The sequence below is a fragment of the Patagioenas fasciata genome, chromosome 7, assembly GCF_037038585.1.
Source record: "Patagioenas fasciata isolate bPatFas1 chromosome 7, bPatFas1.hap1, whole genome shotgun sequence".
Lineage (NCBI taxonomy): Eukaryota > Metazoa > Chordata > Aves > Columbiformes > Columbidae > Patagioenas > Patagioenas fasciata.
The window spans coordinates 27,393,210-27,402,768 of NC_092526.1; the positions used below are offsets into that span (position 1 = coordinate 27,393,210).

At 36.0% G+C, this 9,559-nt stretch overlaps 1 long non-coding RNA gene across 1 annotated transcript in view; it reads left to right on the plus strand.

Annotated features, from left to right (window-relative positions):
- The window catches only part of LOC136102991 (uncharacterized), a 66,191-nt gene that overhangs the window by 51,034 nt on the left and 5,598 nt on the right, over positions 1–9,559 (plus strand). Inside the window, exon 3 of the long non-coding RNA XR_010651540.2 lies at positions 1,031–1,191. This is a non-coding gene — a long non-coding RNA (uncharacterized lncRNA). The remainder of the gene's footprint in view (positions 1–1,030; positions 1,192–9,559) is intronic.

A 9,559-nucleotide genomic window follows, 5' to 3' on the forward strand; every position in this document is an offset into this window, starting at 1 on the left:
ATAGCTCAGGCAAGCATGGGGCTGGTTGACTATGTTGTGGCAAGTCATGCTTTTTCAATCTGTGGTGATCCTCTGCTTCCTTCAAATTGGCCACTTTGAGGGCATTAAGTATCATTTTAGTGTTTAAACCTCTCAGAAAACAGTTAGCCAGCATATACAGCAGAGCCTGAAATGGAGAACTGGGTTGAAACAGGTAAGGCTTGAGGCTTGGATCTGAAACATCTGTATCGGTTTATGAACATGGCACTTTGAACAAAACTATGAAGTATAGCAGAGATGGTGCTCAGTAGGAAGGGATGATACCCCAGCTTTGTCATTCAGCATGAATGAAGTCTGATGAAGCTATAGCTCATGACTGGCCTCAAGTTTAAGTCTTCAGCAATAAATGAAAAGTTAGGAAGTCATTTGAAAGAACAGAGTGAAAGAATTTATTATATGATGCTGAAATAATCAGCAGGCACCAATTAAATGTATATTGTTAGGGTTCTTTTCTGAAAATTATTTTTTGTATTCAGTATCTTCTGATGAGTGTGTCAGGTGATTCCTTTTCAGCCCAATTATTTCCAATAATTATTTCCCAAAAAAGGCAATTTTTGCAGAAGAAAATTTTCTGAACTTTCTAGTGATTATTATCCATAGTTCTAAGCTACTCACTCTGTTTTTCAAAGGTGTTTAACATTCTTGTGACCTTTATGTTTATGCAGTCTTGCACTGTAATTATAAAACCACAAAATATAACCCACAAGGTACCACTGAAACAATTCTGATAGAAACAAGTTCAGGTACAATTTACGTGAAATATTCTGGCACTTCTCTGTCCATTTCTGACCCAACCATTGCTGTTACTCTAGGTAAGTTTCAAGTTTATTTAAAAGTCAGAATGTAATTTTTGTTCATGGCATGATGATCGATGTGCTGCCCACCAACAGTGACCATCAGATGAGAAGCTAAACACTTTCGTGGAAAAAAGGGAAATCGCTGTGTGTTTTGGTGTTTTGTATTCTTTTGTTGTTTTACTTTGTTTTTCCAGGTCCCAGTTGCTTGGGCACAAAGCAATGTGATACCTTTCCTTCCCAGTTGCTAGAGGAAGATTTGAGACCACACATTATCTAGAGAACAATGATTTGACCAATACTCTTCAGTCTGAAAGGCAAATGGTTGAAGAAAGCTTTTGTAGCACTTCATAAAATAGTGAGTAGAATGAGAGATACATAAGGAATAGTTCTGTGCTGCCCTGAGCTAGAGGGCATCAAATGAAACTGGCAAGTGGCAGTATCAGACTACACAAAAGGATTATTTCTTCGCACAACACAACACAGTTCGAGTTGCCAAGGCCACGTTGCCTTGCCATGGGATGCTCTGAATGCTGTTTGTCCAGGTTCAGAATGCTCCTGGAGGACTTGAGGGTGGTGGAGGGATGGAAATCACATTTGGAAGCTATTAAACACAAACCACCACTTGTGGCTTAGGACATCCTTCAGCTGCAAATCGCTAGAAGTAATTTTACTTCAGGAGAGTATCAGTCTGTAATTGTCCTTCTCTAACACTCCTCCTGAGGGATCTGCTGGTGGTCACTGCTCAAACTAGAATATGGGACAAAAAGGACCTTTAGTCTGATCCAATATGGGGAAAATAATTTTCTTGTTCTAACTAAGAGATGCACACTGTCTGTTGGAGAAAAATCCATGATACACAGTGGTTCATCATTGAAAGGGCAGTGTTAAGCAAAGTTAAATATCTTTTTGACATAATACATAAGCTGGACACATCAAATCACATCACCAAGATGTTTTGCCTGGTAGAGTGCCAGTTTTCTTCTCTGTGACCTAGATTCTGTTACATATGTTTCTTCATGAAATAAGGCTGCATTGAGAATGCCAGTCTGTGTATTTGCCCTACATGGCTAGAAATATTTATGGATCAGGTGAGTTCTCTTGTAAAACCCCAGGCATCTGGTATTTACAGCTCATTTAAACTTACAAGTGTTAATAACTTCCTCAGGCAAGTATAGGACTACATGGAAATATAAATAAATAATCAATAGTTATTACAACAAAAAGCATTCAAGATTTTGAATGTCTGTCTGAAACAGTGAAGCAGTCCCTCTCACTAATGAGTTCTTAAAATTGAAGTCGAAGTCTCTTAACAGATTATTTCAGGGAATACTGGGAGAGCAATGGGAAGGCAATAAAGAAAATTATTTATATATTCTAGAAGTTGCGTAGGTATATAATGTAGTAACCATATATCTATGATTGGAGAAATAAAGCACTGGATTCATAGGTTTTGTAGGGCTTTGTGTACATCACAGTATCACAGTTAATGATGACAAGAAGGAGACCAGGTTACTGTTATCACTGTGCTCAGATAGGAATAACATGTAATACTGTATTTTGCAATGACAGGAATTTGCAGAAATTAGAGTACATTACAAAAAAAAAAAAAAAAAAATTGAAGCTCTTAGAGAAAAGAGGAGATACTTTTTTTTTTTTTTAATAATGACTTTGCGTCATCAGTTTAGGACATGAAGAAGTAGTTTGCCTGTGTAGAAGTCAAAGTCAGATGAAATTTACTATGGAGACAGTGAGATGCAGACCACATAAATATGCACACTATGTTATTTTAATTCATTCCAAAAGCTGTAACTCCAAAAAGATTTTCAGTCTGTTCTTTTAATTTACTGAATAGACTCATTTCATACTCTTTTTCATTCTGTACAAGGGTACAGGGCTAGTGATAGTTTGCTTAATTTGTTTGCTTTGTTTCTAGCAAGTCTTTGGAATATGGAAGCATTAAATGCCTGCAATTTTTGCGGTGGAGTAATCCTGCTCCAAAAAGTTAAGCTACTAGTAAACTGCTCTGATGTCTCATACCCTTAGTTTTCTAAATTAGTTAAGAGTCCTGTTCTGTTTCCTCACCAATTATCTGACCAGTACATTTTGCTTTAGAATTTCTGTGTAATGTACCTGAGGAGAAGGCACTGAATTGGCTATTTTTGTTCTTTATGCCATGTCTGTGTTTTAAAATTAGGTTAATTTCTTTCAATAGACTGACATAAACCTCATGACTAGTTAATACTGAGTTGTGACAACAGCTGTTTTTTAAGTGAATGGATTTTGCATAGTCTGACATTCCCTGCTGGTTGCATATTCTCTTCTCCCATTGTCAAGTTGTAATTTTACCGTCACTTCTGGTTTAGAGTTGCTTAAATCTACTCCCACCCTACCCACACTTACTGCAATGCTGTGTGAGGTCAAGGATCAGAACGCAGACAAGATATCTCATTTCGTATTATACTGGCACCTAATTTAAAGCTTTGCAATATCACCCATTGGATTAGTCTATATCTTTTTACTCCATTGTGGAGATTTGAATATACAAGTACCCATGTGATAATTCGTAAGAATGTTTATTTACTCTTAGTTCCTGATTCATGGACTTTGAAGTGTGAATATGAAGATACTTCACACAGTTGCTATCTTGTGTGTATTTTATAAACAATTCTTACATCCTAAGTGATCATAAATAAATATTGAAATGGTCTCTGGTGTAAACCGTACATTTACTAAAATCTTATTCCTTGACCACCCTTGTGGATGATTATTCTCTAACAAAGAAAGCAACACCAATTCAAGGAGCAGTATTATCTAGCAAAGCTAAGAGCTGTATGTTTTTTAGTGACTTGTACACCACAGAGCTTTACAGAAGATTCAATATAAAATCTAACGCTCCCCACGCTGTCAGGAAATACATTTTCCCTTAGGTAGCATCTCACATCCCGTAAGAAAACATGTGGTCTAAGAACTACAATCCTTTAAGGCCACATCATGTTGCCTTAAATTCATCATGAGCAGCCTTTATTTAACTGTTTATTGGATAAATGAGTTTGCAACATAGTCCTGTTACTTTGAAACTTTCAGTCTTGATTTGTAAATTGACATCTTTTAGAAATCTTTTAAGTGAGCAAATATGTTTCTTCCCAAACCAAGCAGTAGTAGCTGTTTCCTTCATAGTAGATGCTGAAAACCAGCCTTTCAGTCTGTACAGAGGATATTGCCACACCATGCATTATCATCATCCATAGCTGCTCGCAGCTGCAGAATGGCCCCATTGTATACTGGCTTTACGTAGACATCTTCCAATCCAGAATCTCTTCCACAGGGCCCAATGGTGGCACAGAAGTTAAAACAAAACAAAAAACAAAACGAAAAAACACAAGCTGTTGTGTGGTAGGATGGGGGGGGGGGCGAGAAAAAAGGAGGAACCCATTAATTGTCTCTGGTGAAGATGGTTGTTCTTGGCAGCAGCTTAGGGTGTTGTAATTGAGTGCCTAATAACCTATTCACTCCTTTTGAGCTAAATCATGTACTGAATGAGCTCTAGTGTATCCTAATAGTAATAGCTTTTTTCTTGCCCAATCTTCGAGGAAAGATTAGGCTTCTGTGTGTTGCACCTTGGAGTACCATTACAGTTAGTTCATATTTGAAGTACTACATAGGCAGTAGACAGTGGACTTGTTATCAGTGGCACATACTTGATGCAAGTAGTTTTTAAGCATCTCATTTTAGTAAAACTCCAGACATTCAGAACAAAAACTGATTCACTGTTTCCTCAACAGCCATGCTGTAGGAAATCTTCAGAGAAACATCTGTGGCACAAGGTCTCACTGAATTACCGTGTTTTTACGCAAAAAAATTACCATCCTTAGAATATGGTAACATTGTTCACATCTTCCTGTGGCCTGCTCATGTCCATCAGACTTTGCTTCTACTCAGGTGCTGTGTTTTCACTTCACATAGCAACATGTGCCTGGCAGAGCTGTCTTTCAGTGTTAGCCAGCTCTCATCCACACATGGTTGTGGTTGGGACCACTCAGAAATCCAGGGACACACAAAGGTTGAAGGAATTCGATGTAAGAAAATTTCGAAATCATTTAACAAGGATTTCCACATCAATTATGTGCAATGAAAATCATCCAAACATTAGACAATTGCCCGGGAAGACATTTGTTTTGAGGAGCAAAATGTGTACCATGGAAAAAAACTAACTTGCATCTATCATCCTCAAATGATTAAATAAGTGAACTCTAACCCAGGCCATGAGAACAGCACCAGTAGCCATCCTGAGTGGAGAGGTCAGAATAATATGGTTGCTACAGAGCTCCAGTAAAATAATTAAGCTAAATGTAACCAAGTAGTATAATTTGATTTTAAACTCCGAATCTAAATAGTCCACAAATCCCTGTAAGGTCTTCTGAGACACTTTCATTTTTATCTTGTTATTATGCTACAAAAAAGAGGTGCAGATCTAAACATTTCAATAGGATTTGGCAAGTAGTTTAGCAAAGGATTATTTTTATTGGTCTCCACATGCAACAGTATGATAAAGGTCTAAATTTATAATAAAAGAAAGAAAGTCGAGGAGAGCATTGCATTTGTATCAAATATGAAGTGAACAATTGCAGAACATTACCCAGATTACTGAGAACTGAAAAACTTGATGTGTCATGCTGTTCTCTGTTGTTCTGTCCCTGGCATATAGGAGGGAAATATTTATTGACTTTGCTAAATGCTGTAGTCAAAGCAGCCCTCTGGTTTGGCCTGCCTGTAGACATTGCCTACTGCTCTGGATGCCATCAAATGCTGCGTCAACAGTTCATAAACCTGCATGGAGAATTATTCTTCTCTTTTACAAAAATTGCTAATTTTCCAAACAAGCTCATCTTCAGTTGGCATTTTAATAAAAAGATTGTTCACTTGAGTATATTCACAAAGTCTTGGAGACTAGAAGTGGAAAGGGTTTATTAGGTCATCTAGTTTACCCGTCTGCCAGCGCATGATTGTTCACTGTGGTACAATTTTTAATTCTTTGGCTGTCAGCATTTTGTGCCATGTACAAACCGGAACAGGATTCATCAGTTTAGACAAAAATTCTGTGGAGAAAGGCCTCTCATTTGCAGATTCTGTGTGTCTTGTTGAACTTAACCAAGATAAAAACTGGGAGATTTTCCATGTTCTCCTTTCAGACTGATACCACAACCAGTATTTTTGGCATAAAATTGCATCAAAACTGAAAAAAACCAAAACTTTAAAGCTTACTCTTCAATTGTTCATCTAATTCATTTTCACCAGAATATAAGACCTTATACACCAAATCAGTTGCCTAACGCATGGGCACATGCTGTGTACTGTCAACACCTTGAATCTTATATTTTGGTTCTCTTTAACTATTGTAAAATCCTTGGAGAAAAAAAGCCCCAGCACAAATACATAGTTATATAAAGGCACAGTTACAGAATTGAACACAAGTTTCTACAAATGTTTAGAAAACACATTAAATATCCAAAGATGTTTAGGCTAAAATCTACTTTATATGCAGAAGTAATTGCTTTCAACATATATAAACACAGTAGTTCCACAGACAGATTTTTAATTCAGCTGCTTACAACTTCTCCTGACAGTAATTTCTAGGTGCTTATATTGATTGGTCTCCAAGAAAGCAAGTGAAACAGATTCAACAACAGGAACCAAGAGGTACTTACTTCAAAATACTTTGTTTGCCTTGAAGGACAATTATCCAGAAAGCAGAAGACCTTAGTTCAAATCACTCCCTCTAATTAAGAAAGTAGCTTTGAACTTTGATCTTCTAGTAAATTATTCATAATAATAAAAAATTGATATTTGAGATAGGACATGAATCTATAACACCAAACCACAAATCCATTTTTTTTCGGGCTCTGGGGAAAGGGATGGGAGCTCTTATGGATGTGAGCACCTTAAAAAGAACACCCTGTAGCAAAAGCAAAAATAAAAAAACACCAATAAACAATGCAAAAAACCCTAGAGTAATTAATTCTGAACCGATTTATTTTGTTCGGCAGCTAAAACGGCTGAAACTTGTTTGTCCCACCTTATTTATAACATACGTTTAGTAGTCATTAAAGTATCGAAAGTTACTGACAGTTTAAGTGTTTTATAGAAAGAAGAAGTCAACTGTTCATTTTTCCCAGGCTTTTACAGACTTATTGCTATCTAATCTAGTGTCCACAAACCCATTCTAAACACAGACTGATGTAAAGTAAACACTGAAGCTTCAGTATTAGATAAACAGAACACTGAAGACTGAATTGTTTTTCTATGCAAGTCTTCTCAACTTAATTTACAAAAAACTTTCCATATGTATCAATTTTCATGGGACTTTATAAACTTTGCATTTTTTCATTCGATGAAGTCTGCGGGGGCTTTGATACTTTCAGTAGATGTGGATTCAGAAAGTAAAGGAGGTGCTGTGTACAATAACAAAATGTGTATTTAATACAGGGGTCAAGAAGAAAATATTTTTCACTTATTCCAGAAAAGGAAAAGAAGATAATTGAAGAGACATATCTTAACTTTTGAGAGAGCTTTTTTATTATTTTTCTGAAACTTTCATGCTTCTCTGACATTAAGACTTCCACAAAAGAGAGAAGTTTTAGTGGGAACTTTAGTAGATTTGCAGAAAGAATTGTGTCTAAACATGGCCCTTTTTGCTTGATTTCACAGAAGCTAAGAAAAGGCCTGGCAAGTGGTTTTCAATGAGCTGGGTAAGGGTACTTAAAAGGGCATTTGACAATTAACACTGTAGAGGAAGATAGTGAAACATTTTGTAGGAAAAAAGATGCTTGACCAGTTGAAGATTGTGGTATTAGGGAAGACCAAAGTAATGAAGTATGAAACCAAAAACTGAGGAGTTGTGACTAGGTTTATATCCAGATATTACTATGGGTGTTTTTAGGAAAATATAAATTTTAAGCATACTAAACAAAATCGTAATTTTATGTGCCAGAATAGGCAGAAGCTAATTTTGCAGATCAATGTAGATATCTAGTTACTTGGATTTTTTTAACTGGCCCAGAAAACTCAGTCAACCACAGTCTGAAATTTTCTAATTAGAAAATACCAGGGATATTTTTATTGAAAAGGTTGCAGGAAATGGTACATTAGTAGTATTTTCTTTAAAAATACCTGTTACATTTTTGCTTGGGTTATCTGACTAGAAAATACAAAATAGGAACATTGAAGACAGAAATAAAGTAGTGCAGGCCAGTGAACGGGGCAGAGGTGTAAAACTCAGCCAGAATGGAAAAGGCAGATGTGGCCAGGATAAAGGAACTGCAGTCCAGACATTCCAGAGAAATACGTAACAGCTTTTGCTAACACTCCCCTCCATAATTAGTGCTTAGTTATGTGCGTTCTGATCATCAGAGGAATTTTCACAGTTGAGAATCCAAAGATATTCAACCCTGATGCAAATTCCTAACCGGCTTTCACCTTGATTTTAGTTAAGTGCTCAATAACTAATCAATACATTTTTAAAGGTTTTCTGATAAAGTAATGTCTACGTATTGCATAACATCATATTTCTTCATGTTACCACTTCTGTCTGAAGCACCGAAAATACAAATTTATCCAGGTGAGTTAGAATAATCCCTGAGTTTACACACTTTATTTCTGGTCTGGATAAATTTATGAGGAAATGTTGCAAAAAATACATGCCCTATAAAACAAATCTCCAGGCAGTTTCTCAGTCAAGAAATTAGCCATAAATTTTCCAAAAACAACAAAGTAGCTTTTAAATAAGCATTTGTCCTTCAGGAAAGATCATATGTGGAAAAACAGATTCACCATAAGGTCATTTTATTCCTAGACATGCCAGAAATTTGCTTATATGAGTGGATCAGCGAAAGGTGAGCAGACAGATCAATACCTCTGCTTCTGCTGTAGCAATGTCTGAAGTAACCAGCCGGTCATTTTTTGTGGGTGGTTCTCTTGCTTTTCAAAATCTCAGCTGAATAACTGTGACTCTGTCCAGGCTCTGACTTCCCAAAATACACAGAGATTGGGGAGTGGATAACTAACAACTGTGAAAATACCTTGAATATCCAAATATCCTTTCCAAGGCAGTCATCTCATGAAACACATCAAACCTGTGAAAAGCAAGGCCAACATATAATAAAATAAAAAATAATTATAAAGATAAAAGATATAAATATTTAAAAAAAAATAAAAACAGCTGCATTTTTTTAAGAAGTTGATGTGTGTCGTTAGAGTAAACAGGGTGGGACTTAATGTTTTCAGATAAGAAATTTTAGGTTCAGGTTGATGAACCAAAGACAATTAATAAAAAATGTTTGTTCCAAGAGAATATGCTAAAAACATAAAATGATATAAATAAGCTAGTAAGCTTGCAGAGAAATATGGCTATTATTCTCCTGTTCATTAAGTTGTCTGATATTCGAAGATATCATTTTATCATTATAAAAATCAGTGGAATTAAAAATTATGCCTGGTTTCCAAAGTCTTTTCATTCAGAAAATTTTTACAAGCTCAAAACTTGCACATCCCTGAACTTTTAGATGCACTAAATTGCAAAGGCTAAAAGCCCATGTAGTGTTTTTGTTTATAAGGTTATCTCATACCAGAGTGTATTGTGGAGCACAAATGGATCAATCTTTAATTTATTTCATGCCTCATATATTTCATTCATTAATTTGTCAAAATGTATGACTCCAGCCCAGTTC